Source organism: Nycticebus coucang, unplaced genomic scaffold (assembly GCF_027406575.1).
Source record: "Nycticebus coucang isolate mNycCou1 unplaced genomic scaffold, mNycCou1.pri scaffold_44, whole genome shotgun sequence".
Taxonomy (NCBI): domain Eukaryota; kingdom Metazoa; phylum Chordata; class Mammalia; order Primates; family Lorisidae; genus Nycticebus; species Nycticebus coucang.
The window spans coordinates 1,861,494-1,887,571 of NW_026515578.1; the positions used below are offsets into that span (position 1 = coordinate 1,861,494).

At 41.0% G+C, this 26,078-nt stretch overlaps 1 pseudogene; it reads left to right on the forward strand.

The window, feature by feature from the left end:
• LOC128579315 (laminin subunit alpha-1-like) overlaps positions 1-20,567 on the forward strand; it is a 40,269-nt pseudogene extending 19,702 nt beyond the window's left edge.
• Positions 20,568-26,078: the final 5,511 nt, after the last annotated feature.

Genomic DNA, 26,078 nt, shown 5'->3' on the forward strand with positions numbered 1-26,078 from the left:
TTTGTGACTTTAATGATTTACCTAAACCCATTTGTCATTTGTGTAAGTCTAGCAATCAAGGCAAGATAGCTTCCGGGGAGTAGAGTCATCAAATGTCCAATCTGGATCACCCAGCCCAGTGGCTTCCAAATTATCCATGGCAGTGCCTTGTCTTTAGACCCAGTTCTTTTACAAAAGGCCGATGTGTGACACAGAGGAGCAGCCATACAGTGGCCGTGAGCAGCCCAGGGTCCACTTCCCACTGTGCCCCTCCCCTCTGCCAGGCATCTGGAAAAGGGCTCAGGAGAAACAGTTTGCAACCACAGTCACTTCCTGGTCTTAGACGCGAATACTAGAAACCTCTGGGGAGCTGGTCACTTGCCAAGTCAGAGCCAGGACTGTGGATGTCTCTGAATCCCACCCCAGGTGTCATTCTCTGTTCCTTCTGTGGTTAGTTTAGCCTCGTGAGAGGTGGCTACAAGGAATCAACATCCGAGTCTTCATCAGTGTCACGTGCGTCTGTACTTTGCCCACACGGCACAGGGTAGACACTGGAGAAAAGGAAAGGAGTTCAGACCCCAGACGTTCATGTTAGAAGACACCTGAGTATCTTCGTGGCCCACCTCCTTATTTACATTGGAAGAAACAAAGATCCAGAAAGGTTGAAATTTGCCCCACATCATGCAGTTGCTTAAAGGTCCCCAGCTGATTATTTAACATAGACAGAAAAAAAAAGAGCTGTCATTGTAAGAGAAAACCACCTCACTTCAAAGCTTTCTTGTAACTAGCTGATGCGTGAAGTTTGGAGATGGTCAGCGGTCTCCGTGTTTGGAAATGAGAGCCTGACCCCGGCCAGGCATGGGGCAACTTCTGGAAAGAAAAATATGCTTTTGACTTGGAGGCTAAGAAATAGGGTCTTGGGCAATCTCAGACTTTCCCAAATGCAATTATTTCCTTTAGGACAGACTTCATGGGTGCATAGTATGGACAGAAACTCGTGACGTCTTTAGCCTCTGATCCTAGCACCCCTTACACCTATCCTCATGAGAGGCAAATGTTCTATTCTACATGATAACTGGATTATAACCTGTGGGCTATAATTTCCTTATGACAATGTATTGCCTTTATTATAATTGGACTGTGTTTTCATGAGTTTATTTAAATTGTCACAACTTAAAGTGAGTTCCTCTTAAAATATTAGATGTATTTGTTTGTAGGCAGCCATCAAAGTGGCCACATTCACTGGTCTAACTAAGCCCTTTCTCTAGTCCTTAGGAGAGTATTCCTTTGACCTGAAGTTCTCACCATCAATACCATTATTAAAGAGAGGCCTAGACGTTTCTGCTGCGTGGCCCATGGAAACAGATTTTTTTATAAATATAGGTCCCTTTTTATTCCTTCTTTCAAAAGTGGCATTATGAAATCCAAATTTCCTTATGATTTTTCTCACATCCTGCCCTGCAGGGAAGGAATCACCAGCAAAAGCTATGTGGGCTGTATCAAGAACCTGGAAATATTTTTTTTTTTATATTACTTTTTTTTTTTATTGTTGGGGATTCATTGAGGGTACAATAAGCCAGGTTACACTGATTGCATTTGTTAGGTAAAGTCCCTCTTACAATCATGTCTTGCCCCCAGAAGGTGTGGCACACACCAATCCCCACCCCTCTCCCTCCTTCCCTCTCTCTGTTTTTCCTCCCCACAATGACCTTAATTGTCATTAATTGTCCTCATATCAAAATTAAGTACATAGGATTCATGCTTCTCCATTCTTGTGATGCTTTACTAAGAATAATGTCTTCCGAGGCGGAGCATGATGGCGGACAGGACGGACGTGTAGCCCACCTCTCCCAAGCCACCAGGTGAGGAAAGGCAGTCTGGACCTTCCCTGTGTGTGGATTATTGGAGTGGACAGACAGCTGGAGAAGCCTAGCGAACTGGCAGTTTGCTATATATGAGGGGTAATTTAAAAATCACACACTCTGTTATAGAGAATCTTCCCTGCTCGGCCGTGCCGGCCAGCAGGCCCCTCCCCAACGGAGGTCAGCAGCTTGTAAATGCTGACAAAATCCAATTGACAAGTAATTAATCCTGAACTGAGGGAGGCATCCGAAAGGAGAGCCACTCAAAACCACAGGGAGCTGGGCAAACTGCTGGACAATTGAAGGGAAGGGATCCTGCCCGGGAAACAGACATTTTGAACTACCCAAAAGGGCAGGCACCTTTCCCCCAGGTGTTGGAGGGGGCTGGCAGTTCAGACTGTGCAGCGAACTGGTGGCCGCCCATCCAAAACTCTGAACCATAAAACTCAGAATAAATCCCACAAGCGCTCCAACCACGGAACGGCTTGAAGCCCAGGACCGGCTTTGGCTTCTGGGGCCGCGGAGCAACTGAAGCCGTGGGAACCAGCTACAGGAGACACCGTGGGAACTCAGCACCACTCCCCTTATGGCCAATTGCAGTCGCCAGTTTGCAGGGGAAACTGGGAGCACAGTGGAGGAACTTAGGAAGCGTGGACACCTGCACTGAGTGGGAGAGTCGGTCGCAAGTGCTGTCCCGAGGAGAACAGCCGAGGTTGCACAATTCTTAGGCGACAAACTTTTACAGAAACTCCAAAATGGCGATCGGCCATGGAAGGTGGTTACCATGGTAACGGTATAAACTATAAACCAGGTATAAGTCTCAAAACCACTCTCAGAGCCACCTGGTGTCCAGAAAGTATATTGCAGTATGAATATATTCCTACGAAAGTTGATCCCTACAGCAGACATATAGACATTTATAGGTATATTTCTACCACAAGAATATTTTTGCAGTTGGAGCCTTTTTTTTTTTTTTGCTGTTGTTTTCTTTTTGTCTGATTTTTCCTCACCATTTTCTTAGAGGAGATTTTGATAATGTTTTATTATTACATTTTATATAGATACATTTTTTATTTCTATGTCTTCTAATTTTAATTTCTTCTTTCTTCTCACTTAACATTCCTTCTAACACCACTTTTTTGTCTTTTTTTTTCCTTTATTTCAATTATTTTACGATTATCACTGTTTTTATTGCAGTTGTTCTTATATTGCTGTTGTCGTGGCTATTGCTTGTATGTTTATGTGTTTCCGTCTATCTCTGTATCTATGGGCCCATGTGCCTGGTAACCTTTGTATCTGTTTATTTGTTCATTTGGACTCAATGAGCTTGGTGTTATGACCTGTAACCCTGAGCTCCTAACACCCCCCCCTCCTCTCTCACTCCGTGATCTGGAGACCTGCCCCCTCAGGAGTCCAGATTCTTGGCTGAACTCTCAAGAGGTATGGACAGGACCTGGACTGCAGCTGGCCAGTGCTGACACTGTAGCAAAGGAGCAAGAAGACAACGGTCAGCTGAGAGGGAATTAGACTGGAGCAGTGGTGCCCCGAGGTGCAGAGCAACAGCCATCTTCAGCAATAACAAGGCCCACCCCCAGATATCCCATAGCCTCTCCTCCTGTCTTCCTGGGCAACCAGATGAGGCCGAGCATCTTCTCAGATGGCAACCACCATGGAACGGACCTGGGACTGAAACACAGGCCCCGTGAGTAAAGGGTTTTGCTGAGACGGTACCGACCTGGGTGGAACACGGGGACTAGAAAACACACCTGCAGAGCCAGGAAACTCCTAGGGTAGGGCTGATTTAGAGAACTGCTCTACTGAGCCTAAGATGCACCTGGCCCTTAGGGGATCACCAGCCCATAGACAAAGGAGGTCAAGAGGCTACAGCCAACAACTGATCGTGCTGCGAATACAAACCCACAGGACTAAAGACAGGGCCTGAGACACAGGTTCTGGGAACTCAAATCAGCCTCTCCTCTGCAGAGGAATCTGGCAAGGTCAGAAACAAACTCCCACAGGGTTGTTCCCTTCACCCAGTAACATAAACTAAGGGTGGGGCTGGAACTGAGTGAACAACTCCAGCCTCCATCAAGTGCCCGAGGTTGACAGGCCACACCACTCCCTACTGGATAAAGACAGAGAATAGTGGCCTAGTCGAGCAGACACAGACTACCCTGTGACTTAGGCAGGTGCAAACCCCTGGAGTATCTGCTTACTGCAGACAACTGACTGGGTCACAGCCCTGTGCGGCTAGCAGAGACTGGGTGTGACAGAGCTGCAAGGAGGGGAAGGAGGCATCATTCTTCCCAGACTGATCTATTTACTGGTGGCTCTTCCTGACTCCACGCAGCACTGGAGCAAGCCTTTTAGAGCAGCCACCAGACCCCTGTGACCCAGTTCCCAGGGACTTCTTGAACTCTCCCACCCGAGGAGCTGCTGACTGAGAAAATCGACTTGGACTTTTTGAACTGAGTCACTCACCTGGGGACTATCCAGGTGGTGCCCTGGGTGTGTGGTTGTAGGAAGGTTTGATTTTCCTTTTCCATTTGTTGCCTGTGGTGGGTGGGGTGACTTAATTGCTGGTATTTCTCCACAGCTGAGACTTCAACCCAGAGTAACTGTTTCACTAGGGTCACATAGAAACCAGCTGAAAACAAGTCAGAACCACTTAGCCCCTCTACACCAAACAGGGCCCCAGTTTCTCAGGCCACAGCACTGTACAGGTCCCCGACAAAACACTAGAGGAAAATCAAAGGGAGTAAAACAATCATGGGGCGGAATCAGCAGAAAAACACTGGTAACATGAATAACCAGAATAGATCAACCCCCCCAAGGAAAGATACGGCAGATGTAATTGAAGATCCCATTCACAAACAACTGGCTGAGATGTCAGAAATCGAATTCAGAATTTGGATGGCAAACAAGATTAACAAAATGGAATTAGGAATTCGTGGAGAAATTCAAAAGCTGTCTCAAGAATTTAACGAATTTAAAGACAAAACCACAAAAGACTTAGACACACTGAAACAAGAATTTGCAGCCCTCAAAGATATGAAAAATACAGTGGAATCCCTTAGTAACAGAATGGACCAAGCAGAAGAAAGGATCTCCGACATCGAAGATAAAGCATTTGAACGCTCCCAAACTCTCAAAGAGGAAGAGAAATGGAGAGCAAAAATGGATCACTCACTCAGAGAGCTCTGGGATAACTCGAAGAAGGCAAATATCCGTCTCATAGGAATTCCTGAAACAGATGAAGTGGCCTCACTGGGCGCAGAGGCCCTTCTGCATGAAATTATGAAAGAGAATTTTACAGACATGCCTAGAGAACCTGAAATTCAGATAGCAGATAGCTTCAGAACCCCAGCACGACTCAACCCCAATAAGACATCCCCCAGGCATATCATAATTAACTTCACTAAAGTTAATATGAAGGAGAAAATTCTCAAAGCTGCCAGGAGAAAGAAATCTATTACCTTCAAAGGGAAGAACATTAGAATGACTGCAGATCTCTCTGCTGAAACTTTTCAAGCCAGAAGAGGGTGGTCATCAACGTTTAATCTCCTCAAGCAAAATAACTTTCAACCCCGGATCTTGTACCCAGCTAAACTGAGTTTCATTTATGACGGAGAAATTAAATACTTTAATGACATACGTATGCTAAAGAAATTTGCCATAACCAAACCAGCTCTTCAGGATATTCTCAGACCTATCCTCCATAATAACCAACCCAATCCTCTACTACAAAAGTAAACTCACTCAGAAACTTCTGATCAAACTCTAACTTCCACAATGGCAAAAGGATGAAAAATGCCCACTGGACTTTCAAAAAACTCAATACCCCAAATTTCACCAAACTTATCAATGCTCTCCATTAATGTGAATGGCTTAAACTGCCCTCTAAAGAGACATAGGTTAGCTGACTGGATACAAAAACTCAGGCCAGACATTTGTTGCATACAAGAGTCACATCTTAACTTAAAAGACAAATACAGACTCAGGGTGAAAGGATGGTCATCCATAATTCAGGCAAATGGTATCCAGAAAAAAGCAGGAGTTGCAATTTTATTTGCGGACACAATAGGCTTTAAACCAACAAAAGTAAGGAAGGACAAAAATGGTCACTTCATATTTGTTAAGGGTAAGACTCAATATGATGAGATTTCAATTATTAATATCTATGCACCCAACCAGAATGCACCTCAATTTATAAGAGAAACTCTAACAGACATGAGCAACTTGATTTCCTCCAACTCTATAATAGTCGGAGATTTTAACACTCCTTTGGCAGTGCTGGATCGATCCTCCAAAAAAAAGCTGAGTAAAGAAATTCTAGATTTAAATCTAACCATCCAGCATTTAGATTTAGCTGACATCTACAGAACATTTCATCCCAACAAAACTGAATACACATACTTCTCATCAGCCCACGGAACTTACTCCAAAATCGATCACATCTTAGATCACAAGTCTAACCTCAGCAAATTTAAAGGAATAGATATTATTCCATGCATCTTCTCGGACCATCATGGAATAAAACTTGAGATGAGTAACAACAGGAATCTGCATACACATACAAAAACATGGAAGTTAAATAACCTTATGCTGAATGATAGCTGGGTCAGAGATGAGATCAAGAAGGAAATTGCCAAATTTCTGGAACAAAACGACAATGAAGACACGAACTATCAGAACCTCTGGGACACAGCAAAGGCAGTTCTATGAGGGAAATTTATAGCACTGCAAGCCTTCCTCAGGAGAATGGAAAAAGAGGAAGTAAGCAACTTAATGGGACAACTCAAGAGACTGGAAATGGAAGAACAATCCAACCCCAAATCCAGTAAAAGAAAATAAATAACCAAAATCAGAGCAGAACTAAATGAAATTGAAAACAAAAGAATAATACAACAGATCAATAAATCAAAAAGCTGGTTTTTTGAAAAGGTCAACAAAATAGATAAACCTTTGGCCAACCTAATCAGGAAAAAAAGAGTAAAATCTCTAATCTCATCAATCAGAAATAACAAAGATGAAATAACAACAGACTCCTCAGAAATCCAAAAAATCCTTAATGAATATTACAAGAAACTATACTCTCAGAAATACGAAAATTTGAAGGAAATCGACCGTTACTTGGAAACACGTCACCTTCCAAGATTTAATCAAAAACAAGTGGAAATGTTGAACAGGCCCATATCAAGTTCAGAAATATCATCAACCATACAAAATCTCCCCAAAAAGAAAAGCCGGGGCCAGATGGTTTCACGTCAGAATTCTACCAAACCTTTAAAGAGGAATTAGTACCTATACTACTCAACCTGTTCCAAAAGGTAGAAAAAGAAGGAAGACTACCCAACACATTCTATGAAGCAAATATCACCCTGATCCCCAAACCAGGAAAAGACCCAACAAGAAAAGAAAATTATAGACCAATATCACTAATGAATATAGATGCAAAAATATTCAACAAGATTCTAACAAACAGAATCCAGCAACATATCAAACAAATCATACATCGTGACCAAGTCGGTTTTATCCCAGAGTCTCAAGGCTGGTTCAATATACATAAATCTATAAAGGTAATCCAGCACATAAACAAATTAAAAAACAAAGACCCTATGATTCTCTCAATCGATGCAGAAAAAGCTTTTGATAACATCCAACATCCATTCATGATTAGAACACTTAAGAAAATTGGTATAGAAGGGACATTTCTTAAACTGATAGAGGCCATCTACAGCAAACCCACAGTCAATATCATATTGAATGGAGTTAAATTGGAATCATTTCCACTTAGATCTGGAACCAGACAAGGCTGCCCATTGTCTCCATTGCTCTTTAACATTGTAATGGAAGTTTTAGCCACCGCAATTAGGGAAGAAAAGGCGATCAAGGGTATCCACATAGGGTCAGAAGAGATCAAACTTTCACTCTTCGCAGATGATATGATTGTATATCTGGAAAATACTAGGGACTCTACTACAAAACTCTAGAAGTGATTAAGGAATACAGCAGTGTCTCAGGTTACAAAATCAACATTCATAAATCGGTAGCCTTTATATATACCAACAATAGTCAAGTTGAAAAAAACAATTAAGGACTCTATCCCATTCACAGTTGTGCCAAAGAAGATGAAATACTTGGGAGTTTATCTAACAAAGGACGTGAAAGATCTATATAAGGAGAACTCTGAAACTCTAAGAAAAGAGATAGCTGAGAATGTTAACAAATGGAAAAATATACCATGCTCATGGTTGGGAAGAATCAACATTGTTAAAATGTCCATACTACCCAAAGCAATATATAATTTCAACGCAATCCCCATTAAAGCTCCACTGTCATACTTTAAAGATCTTGAAAAAATAATACTTCGTTTTATATGGAATCAGAAAAAACCTCGAATAGCCAAGACATTACTCAAAAATAAAAACAAAGCAGGAGGAATCACGCTACCAGACCTCAGACTATACTACAAATCGATAGTGATCAAAACAGCATGCTACTGGCACAAAAACAGAGAAGTAGATGTCTGGAACAGAATAGAGAACCAAGAGATGAATCCAGCTACTTACCGGTATTTAATCCTTGACAAGCCAATTAAAAGCATTCAGTGGGGAAAAGATTCCCTATTTAACAAATGGTGCTGGGTGAACTGGCTGGCAACCTGTAGAAGACTAAAACTGGACCCACACCTCTCACCATTAACCAAGATAGACTCTCACTGCATTAAAGATTTAAACCTAAGACATGAAATTATAAAAATACTAGAAGAGAGTGTAGGGAAAACCCTTGAAGAAATTGGGTTGGGCGAGTTTTTTATGAGAAAGACCCCCCGGGCAATTGAAGCTGTTTCAAAAATACACTATTGGAACTTGATCAAACTAAAAAGCTTCTGCACAGCCAAGAACACAGTAAGTAAAGCAAGCAAACAGCCTTCAGAATGGGAGAAGATATTTGCAGGTTATGTCTCCGACAAGGGTTTAATAACCAGAATCCACAGAGAACTCAAACACATTAGCAAGAAAAGAACAAGGGATCCCATCGCAGGCTGGGCAAGGGACTTGAAGAGAAACTTCTCTGAAGAAGAAAGGCGCATGGCCTTCAGACATATGAAAAAATGCTCATCATCTTTAATCATCAGAGAAATGCAAATTAAAACTACTTTGAGATATCATCTAACTCCAATGAGACTAGCCTATATCACAAAATCCCAAGACCCGAGATGTTGGCGTGGATGTGGAGAAAAGGGAACACTTTTGCACTACTGGTGGGAATGCAAATTAATACATTCCTTTTGGAAAGAGATATGGAGAACACTTAAAGATCTAAAAATAGATCTGCCATTCAATCCTGTAATCCCCCTACTGGGCATATACACAGAAGACCAAAAATCACACCATAACAAAGATATTTGTATCAGAATATTTATTGCAGCCCTATTCATAATTGCTAAGTCATGGAAAAAGCCCAAGTGCCCATCTATCCACGAATGGATTAATAAATTGTGGTATATGTACACCATGGAATATTATGCAGCCTTAAAGAAAGATGGAGACTTTACCTCTTTCATGTTTACATGGATGGAGCTGGAACATATTCTTCTTAGTAAAGTGTCTCAAGAATGGAAGAAAAAGTACCCAATGTACTCACCCTTATTATGAAACTAATGTAGGACCTTCACATGAAAGCTATATCCCAGTTATAACCTAAGAATAGGGAGAAAGGGGAAAGGGAGGGGAGGGAGGGGGGAGGGAGGCGGAAGAAGGGGGACTAATGGGATTACACTTGCAGTGCATCTTACAAGGGTATATGTGAATCCTAGTAAATGTGGAATGTAAAGGTCTTGGCAAAATAACTAAGAAAATGCTACAAAAGCTATGTTAACTAATGTGATGAAAATGTGTCAAACGATATATGAACCAAGTGTATGGTGCCCCATGATCATACTAATGTACACAGCTATGGTTTAATTAAAAAAATAAATAAATAAATAAATAAAAAGAATAATGTCTTCCACTTCCATCCAGGTTAATATGAAGGATGTAAAGTCTCCATTTTTTTTAATAGCTAAATAGTACTCCATGGTATACATATACCACAGCTTGTTAATCCATTCCTGGGTTGGTGGGCATTTATAATAATAATAAAATAAAAGAGAGAAGTAGATATTGTAATATTTTATATTATTTTTATTATAAACTACTCAGTGAGCACCAAATATTTATTGCTTTACCTACAGAGAAAGTGAAAAGAATGAGGTGTTAATCATTCATGCAGAATGAATTCATAAAGTCATCCTCATTGTAATATATTTCCATTAAAATGAAAAGGTCTATTAATTTCGTTGAGCCTTCTTCTAGGTATTAGGTTTAGAAAGTAGAATGAACTACTTGGCATTGAAATTAATAGCATGTAGTACATCTAGGATTAACAATATGAAAATTTGTTGAAATTTTTATTTTTTCCTTATCTCCTATTATCTCATTTTTACATTGAGATGCTATATTAGAATAAAAATTTCATGCTTTCCAATTTGCATTTTTCCTCCTAAGTTTGTGATAAATTCAATTTTCTCTATTAGAACAATCGGAGCACTAAGTATAGTTAATAAAATAATAAATATGTAGAATATAAATTACATTTAATTTTTTTAATTTAATTTTTTTTTAATTTTAGATTTAAAGGGTACAATTAGGTTACATTATTTGCATTTGTTAGGTAAAGTCCAGGTTGTAGTTGTGCCCCTCCTCAAGGGCATAATATACGCTTACATTGTGCCTGTTACGCGACAGCACACCAATCTCCCTCCATACTCCCCCCACCATCACTTTCCTCCCCCTCACTTGAGTTTAATTGTGTTTTTCTCTCATGTGTTCGTGTATTTGTTCATCTACGGATTTCATATTAGTGTTAAGTACATTTGGATACTTGCTTTTCCATTCTTGTGATACTTTATTAGGGAGAATGTTCTCTGACTCTATCCAGAATAATTTCCATTTTAAATTAATATTATATATATAATATGCCTTTAATGCTAATAACATTATGCTAAATTCAACTTAATTTTTCTTAATCATAAAATACTTTGAGGTATATAATTATTATTAATATCAAGGTCATTATAATTAATATTTTATGCATTAAAATACCAATTACAGCTTGATTAACTGAAATAAAGATGAGGAAAAGTCCATTTAGAAGCTAAAATCCAAATTATAATCACATTGATTACAATATTGTACAGTGACTTAAATGTAAGTTTATCATACTATTACTCAATATTTAAGAATACATTTATTATGTAACAGAAAAAAAAAAGAACCTGGAAATATCCAGGTCGACCTTTGATTTACTCAGAAATTCCTATGGAGTGAGAAAAGGTTGTATGTTGGAGGTAGGAAACATTTAATTGATGTTGGAATGAGTTTTTATAAATATCCACTGATGTAGCAAAATAATAACATAAAAAAATCTAAACCAGTGAGGTGGATAGAATGGAGAAAATGGGGAAGCCCAGTGGCAATGGGGAGTCGGCCTGTGGCTGGAAACTCACGGCTCCTCTTATCCCCTCTGACCAGCCCATCTGAAGTGTTAGCCTCTTAAGAGGCAGCTATGTTGAGTTGCCATCCAAGTCTTTGACCCCAGAATTGGAATTGGTGGCCATATTTGCCACCAAGAACAGCAGTGGCATCATCCTGGCTGCCCTTGGCAGGGACGTGGAGCTTCAGGGTCCTGGGCAGGCCCACGTGGTGAGTAGTTCCCTGCCGCCCGGCTGCATGCTCCTAAACTTTTGGTGTGTTCCTGGTTGTTTATGAGTATGTATTTTTAATAAGTAAAAGTTACATCGCTGAGTGCCGTTCCCTTATGAATCAGTGATGTCCTGTGCTGTGCAATCCATCCTTCTTGTCCAGTGACTTAGGAAAAGACACTTGTCATCCACCTATAATTTTTGTGAAAACACGTTCGGCGAGCACACACTGAGTTGTCCTCCATGCGTCATGGTCCTTAGTTTTCATTCTAAGGTGAAACAGCAGTCCTTCAGTGCTGTTCAGATCTTCAGTCTACTGCTCTAAGGCAGGGTTTTCTTCATCTGCTATAGTAGTGATTTTCAACCAGAGTACTGTGAAAAATTTTAAAGATAATGAATTAAATTATTTCCCAAAGAAGTTTAAAACACAGTGAGTATATTCTCTTTCTTTTCTTTTCTTTTGATCAACATAATTTCAGTATGCCGTGGAAGTTTAACTATAGGTTCAAGTATGACATGAGATAAAAAAAGGTTGAAACACATTGCTTGAACAATTTGAAAGGATCGAAAGAGCAGCAAGGGGCGGCACCTGTGGCTCCATGGGTAGAGTGCCGGCCCCATATACGAGGGTGGCGGGTTTGAACCCAGCTCCGGCCAAACTGCAACAAAAAAATAACTGGGCTTTTGATGGGTGCCTGTACTTCCAGCTACCCGGGAGGCTGAGGCAAGAGAATCACCTATGCCCAGGAGTTGGAGGTTGCTGTGAGCTGTGACACCATGGTGCTCTAGTGAGGGCAATAAAGTGAGACTCTGTCTCTAAAAAAAAAAAAGAAAGAAAGAGCAGCAAGAGAGTCATAGCCTGTGATGAGCACATTGAGCAAGCGCCAGGAGAGGAGCGAGGACAGGGTTCCATGTTCATGTTGCCATATTTATATTCCATTTTAGGAGCGTAGGTGATACTTACCTTACCCTCTGCTCAAACTTGCACCTGTCACATGATTTGGAGAAACTTAGAGATTGCTAGTGTATTGTGTTAACGAAGTGGAGCCTGTCTTAACCGCAGTGTACTGGGGACCTTCTTTACTGTACAAGACACTTTACAGACATTGCTGCATAAGGATTATAGCCACCTGCAAGGCAGATGCTGATGCTTACATTTTGTTGAGGAAGAAATGGATTCAGAGAGCCCAGTTTATGTGCCCAAGGTCACACAGCTGTTGTGACATCTGTTTATAGACGCCAAGCATGTCACAAGCCACTTGGCGAAGAAGGGCTGATAAGGACTAACATTGGTTTGGGACTCCATTGATCATTTCATTTTAAAGTATTTTTTCAGTTATTTAAAAAGTTGAACTGAAAAACTTTTTTTTTTGTTTTGAGACAGTTTCAGCTGTCACCCTGGGTAGAGTGCTGTGGCATCACAGCTCACAGCAACCTTGAACTTGGGCTCAAGTGATCCTCGTGCCTCAGTTTTTCTATTTTAGTAGAGACGGGGTCTCGCCTTTTGCTCAGGCTTGTCTCGAACTCATGAGCTCAAGCAATCCCCCCACCTCAGCCTCCGAGAGTGCTAGGATTACAGGCATGAGCCACCACAACCAGCCTGAAATTTATATAAAATTAATCATTGTAGAGTAAATAAGTCAGTAGCATTTAGCACACCCACGGTGCCACAAGGCCACCTTCTCTGTTTATTTCTAAACATTTTCATCACCCAAAATAGCAGTCTGGGACCATTAAGCAGTCACTCCCTGTGCCCCTTTCTCCCCACCCCTGCGTTTTGTCTCTAAGGATGAATTTGCCTATTCTGGATGTTCCATATGAATAGAGTCACACCACGTGTGATCGTGTCGTTCACCTAGCCCGTCTTTGAGTATGTCCACACTGTCATATGTAAGGTCTTAATTCTTCATTCTTTTTTTTTTGGCCGGGGCTGGGTCTGAACCCGCCACCTCCAGCATATGGGGCCAGCACCCTACTCCTTTGAGCCACAGGCGCCACCCAGATCTTCGTTCCTTTTTCTGGCTGACTAGTATCCCACTGTGTGAACTTCTCACAGTTTATCATTTGCTTCCTTGATACATGGGATTATTTCTGCTTTTTGACTATTATGACTAATGCTGCCAGGAAGTGTTTGAGGCCCTGTTTTCAAGTCTTCTGAGTGCATACCTAGGAGAAGAGCTGTTGGTCATATGGTAATTGTATATTTGACTTTTGGAAGACCTGCCAGACTGTTTCTGAGCCAGCAAAAACAGAGTAGTATCGTCCAGTAGTAACAAGGGTATTGTGAAACACCCCCATTCCAGTTCTTCTGGTGGCATTATGAATTGTTATACCTATTTTCAATATGGCAAAATGATTTTAAGAGCTTTAAACATTGTCAAACTTTAGTTCCACTTTTAGAAATGTTAGAAACAATTTCATGGGCAAAAAAATTTAAATATTCATGTGGATGATAATAAACAATTATTAAATTGAAACTACTTTAAATGTTATTGATTAAAGCGACAAATTTATAATCTGTCTGCTTATTGTACATAATGTAGCAATAAAGAATCCCTGTGACGGCAATGCAGACATGGAAACATGTGGTGGTATGTGTAGTGGTAACAGCATAAGGCAGAATGTAAATTACATGAAGGGATTAGAAAGTAACACGATAAATTTAAAATAGTTGTGTTCAATGATGAGAGTCTTAAGGAATTGCTTGCTTGATGTTAATATTCCCATGTTACCTTGGTAAGATGGAATTTTTTAAATCCTATACTAACGAGCTTTTTTCTGGCTAATTCTCTGCACACTCCTGCCCCCAGCCCTTCTCCATTCTGCTGATTCAGGGCCATGTTGAGGTTCACATCAGTCTTGGGGACAGGTCCAGCCTGAGGAAAGCCCTCCTACACTCTCCCACAGGCACCTACAGCGATGGACAGCCGCATTCCATCTCCTTGTAGGAATCGGAGGTACTGTCCCCACAGCAAGGCGTGTGTCATGAGGGGGTGGGGACCTCACCAGGGCTTCCAGCAGAAACATTGTCCTGGCACCCTGTGCAGTTAAATGACTGGCATGATTAGCATTCCAAATAGTTGTAGAAGCCAAACCTTGCCAGACAGCTCCTTATGAGATGTTTGTGCTATTTCTATAATTGAACAACTTTATCCTTGCCCTTTTTTGAAACTCAATATAAATTATATTGGATTAATTCTGTGGCAAAGAGCATTGTGGTATCAATAAATAGTATTATATCAATAGTAAATAGTACAGTAGTAAGTAGGTTATGTCAACATTCCTGTATATTTCCCTCCAGAACTCTAGAGCAAACATTTGAAAAGTATACTGGACATTTTCATCATAGGTAAAGAGGTAAAATTATACTGTTCTCAAAAAAGCAGTCAAATTCAATGATTTTTGTTAACATTGCACTCATTACTGAAGAATTTTCAGTTGTAAGTTTTAATCTTTAAGATTCACCTTTTGTTCTGACATGTCATATTAAAATTTGTCTTCCAGGAACTTTTATTATTCAGTAAGAACTTTGCTGGGATTGTGTGTTAAAATGGGCCATTGTTTTATTATAGTTAAAGATTTTCGTTTATTTTCTCCTATGATCTTTTAGAATTATCACTGTTAAATTGGCTGAGACCAATCCTGTGGAAATGAACTTGGGTCCATTAGCAGAAAGCAGGACTATAAATGTGTCCAACCTGTACATAGGGGGCATTCCTGAGGGTGAGGGGACCTTGGTGCTCAGAATGAGAAGCTCGTTCATTCCATGGCTGCATCAGAAATCTGATCTTTAACCTGGAGTAAGTGAAACTGTGCTCTCTGCATGTTTTTGCATTTTCTGACCTTCAACAGTGAGTGCTAACGCTAACCTGCAGTCTAATTTTGTTGTTTGAGATTGCCTAAAATTTTAAAAGTTCCTGAAGAACATATGAACCCCGTTTGTCTATCATAGAAATCCCCACAAATGGACTTTATTGGATTCAAATGATTGACAGGTACAGTCACCTTACTTTCAAATAAAAGATGGAATCTTAGCTCCACACACAATTATCCATAAATAGCTGGGGTTAAATATATTTTTGATAAGCACTTAAAAGAAGATAGATTTTGTAATACAAATTTCTGAATTGTTTTTACAATTAGGCTACTAGCAGCTTCAGATTATTAATGGTTCCCCTGAAAGCAATTACTGTATAATTAAGAACTGGAAGCCTCCATCCCATGTGTGGTGGCTTGTGATGATTCATTCCTCCTTGCTGACCCTCTGCCCACAGTCAGCGTGCTGAGCAGACCCAACACATGCTCTGCCCTGCAGGGCCATTGTCTGCTTGGGGGAAACTGGATGTGAGCTGATGAGATTGGGATCTCTCCCGCCGAACCACTGACTTGCCACTCGATCTTTAGCAAGGACTTGGATCTTTCAAGATCACAGCATCTTTCCACATGAAATTACCTCTTACGGGTCCCTGAACCTGGCAAGAATACAAATGTATTCATGGATTTCAACATGATTACAATGTCGGAGCCTTGGTTTAGCTATTTCTATAGACTTATATTTAGTCACCTGTTGTCTATTTATTCTTTCCCTCACTGGAGAGTCATCTTCATGCTCCTTAAAGCTGTGAGGCTGTGGACTCCACATCTCTTGTGGTTCCCAGGCATGTCCAGGAAAGTGCCACAGGGTCACATGCAGGTGCAGGACTTGGTGCTGGAGCTGCGTAGTGAAGGGGCGTGTGACGAGGGAAGCCCACAACCTCCCTTGAGGGGACATCAGTGTTCAGCTGAGGTCACTATGCAGACAGGTAGAAACCAGAGCATGAACGTGGCCATAGGGCAGCCCAGTGAAGGCTGCAGGAAGTGTGTCAGCTCCGGAGCGGCTCTCGCAGGGCGCACAGGAAGGGCCTGGGGTAGTGTTTCAAGAAGCATCAAACAAGAAAGTACCGGGTGTCCCAAAAGTCACCATGCATAGGAAAAATGGAAAATCATAGCTAAATATACCTTTGTTTAGAAAATGTTCATTACAAAATTTTACAAAAAGGTGGCCAACATGTAGAGAATATTTTGTAAATATTTTGTAAAATTGTGTAATGAACATTTTATGAATAAAGATGCATTCAGCTATAATTTCCTTTTTTTTTATGTTTGATGACTTTCGGGACATCCCTGTGTATAACATGATCTATCCAGACTCTCAGGCATGCTGAAGGATGGTCACTCTGATCACTCCAAGAGAAACAGATTCATTGTTTCTTATGGATTTTAATTGTACACTAATTACATGACACAGTTTCTGGTTTGTGATATCCTAATTTTGAAACTCTCCCTTGTTTGTGCCTAGACTTTTGGATTTCACCAGTGCAGTTGGCTCTGAACAAGCGGACTTGGACACCTGCTTGCTTGCACAAAGGCCTAAGCTGGCTTTTCTTGGCGAGGACGGGGAGCACATACACCAGGGCTGGTGAGTTCGAATCCAGCCCGGGCCTGCCAAACAACAATGACAGCTACAACAACAAAATAGCCAGGTGTTGTGGTGGGCGCCTGTAGTTCCAGCTACTTGGGAGGCTGAGGCAAGTGAATCACTAAAGTCCAAGAGTTTGAGGTTGCTGTGAGATATGACGCCACAGCACTCTACCCAGGGCGATAGCTTGAGACTCTACCTCAAAAAAAAAAGAATGCAATGACAACTTGACCAGTTTGGCACAAATGCCTTAATTATCATCCTGTCACTAAGGCAGCAGCACTTTTAAGCACCACTGGTTTTACAATGAATAGTACAAGTGTCAATATGGTGACATGGGCAAACAGCATAGGGAGTACTACCCAGCATTAAAGTAGTTTTAACCTTGCAGGCCACTGAAAATCACGTCTAGGGCTTCCCTTACCTGTCCACAGATACCGCTGACTTATGTGCTTCCTATATATCAGACCTTGTGACTTCTGACTCCACTTAAAACTTAAATTTGGTATTCACATTAGCGTTTTACTTCTTTATAAAACTATGTTTTTCTCTCTGAAACTCTGAAGTCAGAAAAATTTCTTTCCCAATGATCTGGGTGTTGCTGAGTTTGATATGTTGTTCTTCTGGTCAAAATAATGCTTGAGTCCTAACACCTCATAGAATTGTTCTTTTATTAATTTATGCATCTTCCAACTCTCAGTTTTAGAAACAGAATGTTATCCTTATTCAAAGTGGGTTTTATCCCTCTTTTAATTCCCACAAAATGGGGAGAGTCTCATCTCCCAGGCACGCAGGGTGGCAGAGCTCTCCTGTATCTCTGGTCCCTTGAAAGCAGATGTGGCTTAAAACAGTTTGGTGGAAACACTTCAGACATTTATTAATAAGTATAAATAAATGTTCTCTGAGCTTAAGAGAAACGTTATTACCTCAGAATGAAAAATTTCTCTTAAATTTCTAAAGAGAACGATTTCTAAAGGGCCAAGGACACACTGCTTCTCAGGATCACACAGATGAATTCTCCAAGGAATTGAATAAAAAGATTTCAGCATTACCATTTTTCAGTCTCAAGTGCATTAACAACAATTCCTTAATTGTAAAATGGAAGTCCCACAAAACCGTATTTTACTAAAAAGACAGACTTAATTTCAGAAAATACATAAACAAAAACCATTTCTTACACACTCCATGAATGCTCTTGACAGTGCTAAAACCACCCCATGGTGCAAATGGACAGGTAACTCATTTGTGCAGTTAAGAATATATACAGGACCCATGATTGCATGTACACAGCTATGAAAAAATATATATATTTTAAACTCATAATAATAAAAAGTGACTATTATATTGAAAAAAGAAGAAGAATATATAAAGGAAACACAGGATTCTTGAGACAAGTCAGGAGCTTACACAAGATTTACACAGAACAACAGGCGGGAGGCAGTAGCGTGCCTGTTGGTCTGGGAATTTTAAAATGATCTAGTTAGGGATCTGAGCTAAAGAAGGGACCAGAAGGATCTCAGGCTTGAAGAGGACATCAACCCAGATGAAAGAGCCAGTTTTGTAATGAAATTTGTGACTTCATAGCCAAAAGAGCACAGATCTCATCATCGCTTTGGTTTTCAGGTTTCAGATCAACTAATGATTAATTTTCCTACAGTACTAACAGTCCTAGAGTTTTTCAGGTGGCAGAATTTAGTTTAATAGGTTCAGAAAATAATTTGATCTTATATTTTATAGAGTTATTAAGTATAGGAAGGATTAACTGAAATATTGAGTTAAACTTTCTTGTAATTTAGAGGGAAGTTGTCTATGGTGATCATGATTTAAGGTATTGAAAAAATTCTTACAAATGGCAAGGTGGTCTTCTTTGGGATACAGAGAAGAAAGTAAGTTGAATGTTTAAAGGCATCTCTCTCTTTGCCTCTTCCACCATAGGATGTGGGGATCTCCTGAGGAGATTATCTTTCTTTTTTTTAAAAGTTTCTCCAGAATGTTTATTGCAGCCCAATTCATAATAGCTAAATCATGGAAAAAGCCCAAGTGCCCATCGATCCACGAATGGATTAATAAATTGTGGTATATGTATACCATGGAATACTATGCAGCCTTAAAGAAAGATGGAGACTTTACCTCTTTCATGTTTACATGGATGGAGCTGGAACATATTCTTCTTAGTAAAGTATCCCAAGAATAGAAGAAAAAATACCCAATGTACACAGCCCTACTATGAAACTAATTTGGGACTCTCACATGAAAGCTATAACCCAGCTACAACTTAACAATAGGGGGAAGGGGGAAAGGGGGGGTGGGTAGAGGGAGGGGAATCGGTGGGATCACACCTGTGCTGCATATTACAGGGGTATTTGCGAAACTTGGTAAATGTAGAATGTAAATGTTTTGGCACAGTAACTGAGATAACGCCGGAAAGGCTATGTTAACCACTGTGATAAAAATGTGTCAAATGGTTTATGAAGTGAGTGTATGATGCCCCATAATCATATCATTGTATACAGTTATGATTAAATAAAAAAATTAAAAAAATAAAAAAAAAAGTTTCTCCCAGACTAAACTGTAATCTGATGACCTAGAATTACAAATAAGACATGCCCATTCAAAAGAGTAACTCTTTTTTGGAACTTGTCACAATCTGGGCAAAGCATAAATAGTCTTACAAAGTTCTTAGAATGCAGATAACATGTCTAGCACCTTAAGAAAAAAATTAAACATCTAAGATAGTAAATCACCTGTAGTGTTTTATCTAATTTACCCAATCTTGGCACTGGCAGCAGGAATATATACCCATGTATGATGTGCCTGAGTAAGAGATAAGAAAACAAAGCCCCCCAAGGCTCTCTGTATAACCAGGGAAACAGCACACACATGTATCTGTAGAAACCCTGAGTTGCCAAAGCAGGACAGGCAAAGTTGCAGATTTATGCCAAAAATTCCAAAGTGGGGGAAAAAATTAACTCCTAGATATCTCTAGGCCTTCTAGCTCCCTGCTGCATGGTTTTTTGCTCTTCAAAGTGAACACACTTCTGCAGAGATGCAGTGGCTTCTGCCTACGGGTGAAGACGGCCCACAAGGTCATAGTCCTTGTCTTCCAATCCTCCGTCCTTGTGTTTGGTCAACCAGCCTCTGAAGACATTCTGACTCAATGAATGGAAAGATGGCTTTGGGGCTCAATATGTACAATTTTCCTCGTTCTATTCTTTTGAGAAATGTCAACATAGAAAAGGCAACTAGAAAGGAGCTGCAAAGCAACAAGTCTGAGTAACTACCTACAGTACAGGTGGGCCTGGTGCTGGACAAGGAGACGCAGATGCCCCGATCTGTCCTGGACAGGCAGACGCAGACGCCCCATTCTGTCCTGGCACACAGGTATGATGGCAAAGCATGGCCTTCTCAGGGCCAGAGAACACAACTGGCCTTCACCCAGGCTTTCTCCCAGCTGCTGCTCTCCCTTACAACACTGAAAGAAATAGCTATCGCAGTTTTTGTCCTTAAAGGAACATATTAGTGGTCATCATGAAGACAGGCATACAAAGTCCCCAGGGTACCGACTGCTAAAAGTGAGATATGTGCTCTGTGACCTAATCACATCCAACTAATAATAATGTGGAAACAGAGCTGTTCTTGTTTGAGACTTCAGTGGGCAGGATCTTCGAGAAGCTCTATCAAAAGAGTAAGAACTATGCCTGTCCCTGCAACATGGGGGACCCACACTAAAGCATTACATTGACACCTATTATTTTATTCTTTTGGCATCCCGATTATCAAGAGTAAAAACATAAAAAGCACTCTCCAATTTTCCATTGATGTACTCTAATTTGATATCTTGGTGAATAACGGCCTTCAAAGGAATTTCCATGCTGAATCAGCTAATGAGTTAATGGAGCTTTCTTTTATAACAAATGGTAGTTCAAAGTACCTGTAAGTGTGGCCATGATGCCTCAAGGGTAAGTTCATCTTCTTCTGGATCAAATTCGTTGCTGTCACTAGGAGGGAGAGTTCTGAATATATTGCAAGATACCTAAAAATAAACAAGCAGCAGAGTTAGCTGGAAGCATCTTCTGGACAGCTTTACATAAGATCCTGAGGAGCCAGCTAATGGGAACCCAGGTAACAGCTTGAGGGGCAACCTCAACTGGAATAAGGGCCCCTCGCTCCAGGCTTTGCCACCAGGATCACCTGGAGGCCAGGTGGGAAGGGAGCAAAGCAGCCCCTCCTGCTGTCTTGAATGCTGCATGTCTTGTCTCTATTTGGCCCTTTCCACCTTAAGTCCTCATGATTCTCTACCTTCCATCAAAGCCTGCTCTTGCTTGCTTACCTGTCAAGCCTGCTTATAATTAGCCAATTTCCACTAAGATAAAAGTAACTGCAAGGGGCTTCATGTCCTTCCCTTCTCAGGCTTATTCACAATTTGCAAATTTATGGTTGAACTAATGGTGAAATTTTAGATATTCACAAAAATGAATCAGGAGAGATATTTTAGAACCTTTCTATTACCCTTAAAAATATTCCTGATCTGTCCTCAATAAGTTCATTTACAAAATGGCAGGCCACGATGCCCAGGGTAAGATTATGTTTGTGATATAAACCTCTATAGGCCAGGGCTCTAGGCATTCCGTTACCGTAGGCATCAAATTACATGCCACAACAGCCATGACTGGTAACTCTTCTAACTATGTGATAGAGAGATGAGGATTCATTACATTATCTACTATTTCTGTCTACTTATGACAAGATTTCTATAATAAAATGCTTATTTTTAAAATGTTGTTAGGCCAGGCGTGGTAGCTCATGCCTATAATCCTAGCACTTGGGAGGCCGAGGCAGGTGGATTGCCTGAGCTCACAGGTTCGAGACCAGCCTGAGCCAGAGTGAGACCTCATCTCTAAAAATAGCTGGGTGTTAGCTGGGTGTTAGCCGGGTGTTGCGGCCGGCGCCTGTAGTCCCAGCTACTCGGAGGCTGAGGCAGGAGAATCGCCTAAGCCCAGGAGTTGGAGGTTGCTGTGAGCTGTGTGACGCCACGGCACTCTACCGAGGGTAATAAAGTGAAACTCTGTCTCTACAAAAGAAAAAAAAAATAGCTGGGTGTTGCAGGAGGTACCTGTAGTCCCAGTACTTGGAAGGCTGAGCCAAGAAGATGGCTTGAGCCCAAGAGTCTGAGGTTGCTGTGAGCTGTGACACCATGGCACTCTACCGAGGACAACAAAGTAAGACTGTCTAAATACATACATAAATGAATAAATAAATTGTCGTTGATATTAGGGTGCCTTTTCGATTTGTTTCCTGCCGTACTTACTAATAACCTAACTTCTCCTAATGTCCTCAGGTCTAAAGAATAAAACAAGCAGGGCAGGAGGAGAGTGTGCAGAGAAGTAGAGAAAGGCAAAGGAGGGAGACACTGGCACGAGAAGCCTTTGATGGACTTTCATGTAATGTGGAAAATACGAGCTATAATATGTTTCTCTCAAAGAGGAAAGAAAAAAGGCTTTGGGGGCTCCAGACAATCTACATCTGTTTATTCATCCAACAAATACTTATTGTCTATTTTATGTACACATTATTCTAAACAATGAGAAAACGGTAGTGAACAAAGCAGGTAAAAATCCATGTCCTCGGCTTGGCGCCCGTAACTCAGTGAGTAGGGCACCAGCCACATGCACCGAAGGGGGTAGGTTTGAGCCCAGCCCCGGCCTGCTAAACAAAAATGACAACTGCAACCAAAAAATAGCCAGGCGCCTGTAGTCCCAGCTACTAGGGAGGCTAAGGCCAGAGAGTTGCATAAGCCCAGGAATTAGAGGTTGCTGTGAGCTGTGACACCACAGCACTCTGTCCAGGGCAACATACTGAGACTCTGTCTCAAAAAAAAAAAAAATCCATGTCCTCAGGGATGTATTCTAGTTAGAGCTATAGTTATCCCCATTTACCTGGCTATGGAAACCGAGCTCAGATGTGTAAGGAAAAAGACTCAATTTTAACTGCAATGGGAAGTCATTAGTGGATCTTACACAGGGAAGTCACGTGATCTGAGATCTATAAGGAATAGACAGGAAAAGGACAAATTAGAAGGCCGAGTGGCAAGGGATGGTTTGGACTACAATGGTGGTAGGGAAGACAAATAGATGGATTCAAAACACATGCGTTCTGGAGACGGCACTTGCCGCTCGCTGGCTTGGAAAAGACGGAAACATCATGGACGAGTTACAGATCCGAGGCCATTTACTGAACATGGAGATTACAGAGGACGGGAACCTCTGTTTGCTGTTTTGGTGGACAGATGCAGAGACCGACTTAGAGATGGATTAAAGGAGTAACAGCTAAGAAGTAATCAGACTGGACTCTGGACTTCTGAGTTGCACAGGTCATATCTGGAGATTCATCAGGATATAGATGATACTGAAAACCATGGGACTAATGGATCACCTTGGAAAGGAATAAACAGAAAGATTAGAGGTTCTTGGCACCCAACATTTAGTAATTAAGTAGAAGAGCCAAGAAGAGAAAATGAAAAGGAGCAGGGGGTCGAAGAAAAGAATTAGAGTTTGCAGTCTCAGGAGCTAAATGAGAAGAGTCTTTAAGATGAAAGAAGGGTCAAGAGTAACAAAAGCTGCTCAGAGGTTGACAAAGATGAGCACAGTACAGTATCTGTATCTAACACAGCACAGTAGTGGACTGGGCGGCCTTATCAAGTGTGTGCTGTTAATATCCCAATTTACCACCAAGGACACAGAGATCTCCACAGTGTTCTAGAAGAGCAGGTAAACCAACCCTTTTGCTCTTTAATTTAGATGACAGAAAAAAAAGATCCTAGAATATGTTTTTGCTATGGCTAATGACAGCATGCACAATTCTATTTTCTCTTCCAAAGATAATTAGAAATTATATTGATGAAGAAACTAGCTACTTTTCAGATAACCATCAACCCATGACTTTTCTTCAACCAGCCAGCCATACCGCAATCCATTAAGTCAAAGGTCCTTTAATTATGCAACTTTGAATCTTCATTAAATTATACATGTATGTCAAAAACTCGTTGAACTTTCATCCCAACTAAGTTACTTATATTTACCATACTCTTTAACAAGTGTTGTTTTTCCTCTCCAAAGACATAAAAGTAAACCATGAAAGGAAAAGAAAGGCCTCTCTATAGTAAAAAATCTGGGTAAACAGAAACTTTTGCTCCTTTCTATTTTCTGACATACAAACTCTCTTCCAGTGTCTGCCACATGCTGCACAACTATCTGTTTGTATATTTGTCTCTCCCCACTAATCAAGAAATAATCAAGAATAGGCAACACATTTGTTTTCCTAGAACATACTGTGTTCAAAAAATATTCAAAAATAGAAGTTTGGCTATATTAATAAAGCTGTGTACTATGGTTTTGCTTTAATCAAAATTCAGTTGCTGTTTTTGTTTGTTCGTTTGTTTGTTTTTTGAGACAGAATCTCAAGCTGTTGCCCTGGGTAGAGTGTCGTGGCATCATAGTTTACAGCAACCTCCAACTCTTGGGCTCAAGCGATACTCTTCCCTCAGTTTTTCTATTTTTAGTAGAGACATGGTCTCAATTTTTACTCAAGCTGGTCTCGAACCTGTAAGCTCAAGCTATCCACCGGCCTCGGCCTCTCAGAGCGTTAGGATTACAGACATGAGCCACTGCACCTGGCCCAGTCAATACTCAATTTAAAGTTTTCTGGGTGATTTAAATAAATCTAGGTTATTTATCAGGATGTTTAACTTTGTGTATGTTTCTACTCCTCTGATCTTATCAGTTTCATGACTCAGTTACCATATCAAAAGAAGGCCAAGTTGGGTCAATAAACCAAACAGCAGATCATTCTAAAAACACCCACATCTCATTTAGCTATATACTGACATTTCTTCAAATTTACCTTTCTGACATGCTTTTTGTTTACTTCTAAACATTCACCAAACACATGTCTATCGGGTTAGATAATTCAGAGCTGACTTGACTGGTTAAGTATTTCTCCCATACACAGGGAAAGAATGGCAAACCATATCAACTGTCACGGAAATAGCCAAGCCTTTGACCCAGCCTGATATATAGTAGCTACTTAATAAAAACGTTAACGAATAAACCATTACTTCCATCCTTGAGAATCTACCCTCAGAAAAAACTAATCCAAGACAAGACTGAAAAAGCAACTTAAAATTGTTACTTTCAACGTTCTCCAAAAAGTGTAAAATGGGACACAGCATCTATGGCCAGCGTTAGAGAGGAAGATCAACTCAGTGGAGTGTGGTGCAGCATTAGAGATAGCAGTCAGTTCCTTTTGCCCTCAGTAGACGTGGTGTGGTAAGCACTCTAGAGAGGCTGCTACTGGCGTGGGTTTTTCAGACCTGGGGGTGGTGCAGACTGTTGGATCTGGGCTCAAGGAGTCCAGGCTGATAGGCTGAGCCTGGTCATGCCCAGCTGGGGTATCCCAGATGAACAGGAATTGAAATGCTTCATGGAAACACCACTCTGGCCTTCAAGTTCTGTCACAGTCATAGTTGTAGCCAACTCCAGGACTATACTGGGTACTTACATAGCCTCCCGGGTGGTGAAGAAGGTACCTGCTGGGCACCATGACTGGAATGCAGCAGCCTGAGGATTCCGGGAGTAGTTACTGGCTCAGCAGCATCAAATCTACAAGCTTTGAAATAAGGGAGGCATCTCGATCTCAGCTGCCTCCAAGCTGTTGGCCAACAGGGCGCATCTTTACAAAGACATGGAGCTGTTGCCGGCCTCTACTATGTGGATAGTGAAGGGAACTGGACCTCAGGGAGACACCTTCTCTCTGAGTTCTGGCTTTGTATATGCTTATGAGGTCATGGATCAAGGTTACTCCTATGATCTGACCCATTGAGCCATCTACCAAACCAACAGAGATGCCTGCGCAGGAGGTTTGATTGACCTCTTATCACACGCAAAAGGATGGCTGGGTCCGAGTCTTCAGTGACAATGTAATGGCTCTACAGTCTGAAGGAGGGTGGATGTGGCTGCTTGCATTTCCTGGGGAG